Below are 2356 nucleotides of genomic sequence, written 5' to 3' on the forward strand. Positions count from 1 at the left end.
TTTTACATTCTCCACAACCCCGCAGAAATAGACCAGAAAGGCTGGCAGGCTGAAGAAAAACACCGCTTACCTCTACGTGCAGAGGTCCTTCAGTTCTCAGATACAGCAGTTTCCAGGAGCTAGTAGTGCCCCAGCCAGTAATTCTCCTGGCTGACTCCCCAATCCTGTGGGGGCTTAAAAAATGTATTATTTTTCTCTTCCCTTTTGCGGCCATCGCTGAAGCGCCAGCGGCCAAAATGAAGTTCAGCCCCTTTGTGACTTCTGACCGGAGCAAGAACTGTAAAAGACATTTCAATGCACCTTCCCACATTCGCAGGAAGTTTATGTCTTCTCCTCTTTCCAAAGAGCTGAGACAGAAGTACAATGTTCGATCGATGCCCATCCGAAAGGATGATGAATCCAGGTTGTCCGAGGACACTACCAAGGGCAGCAAATTGGCAAAGCAGTCCAGGTTTACAGGAAGAAGTATGTCATCTACACTGACCGAGTGCAGCGGGAGAAGGCTAATGGCATGGCAGTTCCTGTGGGCATTCACCCCTGCAAGGGGGTTGTCACCAGACTAAAGCGGGACAAAGACCGCAAAAAGATTCTTGAACGGACAGCCAAATCTCGCCAAGTAGGAAAGGAAAAGCGCAAATATAAGGAAGAAACAATTGAGAAGATGCAGGAATAAAGTAATCTTATATACAGCTTTCATTAAAAACTGTTAAAATGAAAAAAAATATATTATTTTGCTCTCACCTTTTAAGTGTGTTGTGGGAGAGTGGGTAGGCATTCCAGGATGTAGGAACAAAGCCTCGTGAACAAAGCCACGCAGGCCAAGCATTTATTAAAAGAAAATATAGTCCCAAAATGCAGTACATAAGTGCAGGAAGAAAGTGACTGCAGCTGAGCAAAGAAAATTTAGGATTATATTTGAATGAGGGCGCCAAATATTCAAGGGTGGAGTCACAGGTCACATCTAGGCGTCTCCAGTGTGTTCCCAGGGTGTGTCTTTGTTGACGACTCCCTCCTATCTGAGGAGGGGTTCCCTAGTAGGAACTGTCACCGGGACACAAGGGGTGGAGAGTTTTCCCTGACCGCAATGCTAATAGGATCATAACCCATTACAATTAGCTGTATCTGTAGCGTTTCTTAGGCGTTTTCCCTGCCTATAATGCTAATAGTTTTGTAATCCATTACAGTTAACTATGGCTGCACCTTTTCTTAGGAATGCTCTCTCTTTCCTTTGTTTCATCTCACATCTTCCTTCCTTTCTCCCCCTCTCCCAGTGGCCCTGTTCTCTCTGCCTAAGGTAACGACTTCTTATAGCTGAACTATATCATCAAATTAACAGAACCAGATTAATAATAAAATCGAATTTTAACATATGCGCATGGGGAATTCACTTGCACATGAAAATTTCAAGGACAGTGAGGTAAGTAAGATTGGGTGTTTTGCAGGTAATTTAGGAAAAGTGGCACACTCTTCCTAAATTAAAAATTAATTATTTTGGTGGGGAGAGGGGGAGGGTAAATTGTTTAGGCATACCCAGAACATAAAGGGACGTGGGGGAGGGGTGATCAGCAAGCTCCACTGGCTTCTTCCCATCCTCGTGCTAAGGAGTTCATGCCAAGGCTCCTTTCCTAAAGTAAGTCTTTCTGTATGAATCTCTTTGGGAGGAAAGGGGGAGGCTCAAAGGCTGTTTCTGAGTCTTGGGTTTCCTACCACCAGCGTAAAGTCAGTTTGGCCCCAGGCAAAATTTTTGGTGCTATTAGTCGCCCATTCCCCGCCTTTGAAACTATAAAAGTTATTCACATCCAGCAGTTACATTCGTAGATTGTTCCATATTTCACTGATCTAATCATTCAGCTCCTGAGAATCTGTACTCCCAAATCTCATCTTTTATTAAATATCCGATTACTTGTTTATGTGGGGGAGGAAGAAACATTCCTCTACCTTCCAGGTTCTTTTGGCTGCTCCAATAATCAAACAGACATGAGACAGATTAGAAGAGAATATAAGCAGATTTCATATGTACATATGGGAAGCCCACACACGTGAGAGAGTCAGAGACCCAAGATGCAGGAGAGGGAGAGAGATAGAAAGGGAACGTGGGTAGACAAGACATCCTGAGCTAGAGATGAAGGAAGGTCCCTAGTCAGAAAAAGACGGGTGTTGACAGAGACTGGAGGTCAGACAAGGACAGAAGTAGATGGAGAATGTGGGGTGTGAGGTGTGGGGTGCTGAGCTGCTGCCACCTCAAGGTTGCTGAGTGTGTGCGTGGCCTATGGGTTTGGGATCTCTTGGGGTGTCCTTGGCTGACTCCGCACTGTGTTCCCAGGTCTTCCATGTAAGCCTTTAGGCCCCCCAGGAC

At 45.2% G+C, this 2356-nt stretch overlaps 1 pseudogene; it reads left to right on the forward strand.

Moving 5' to 3' along the window:
• The first annotated feature begins 222 nt into the window (after nt 1-222).
• Nucleotides 223-712, forward strand: LOC117023783 (60S ribosomal protein L26-like; annotated as a pseudogene).
• The last annotated feature ends 1644 nt before the right edge of the window (nt 713-2356 follow it).

The sequence above is a fragment of the Rhinolophus ferrumequinum genome, chromosome 6 (assembly GCF_004115265.2).
Source record: "Rhinolophus ferrumequinum isolate MPI-CBG mRhiFer1 chromosome 6, mRhiFer1_v1.p, whole genome shotgun sequence".
In the NCBI taxonomy this organism is placed as follows: Eukaryota; Metazoa; Chordata; class Mammalia; order Chiroptera; family Rhinolophidae; genus Rhinolophus; species Rhinolophus ferrumequinum.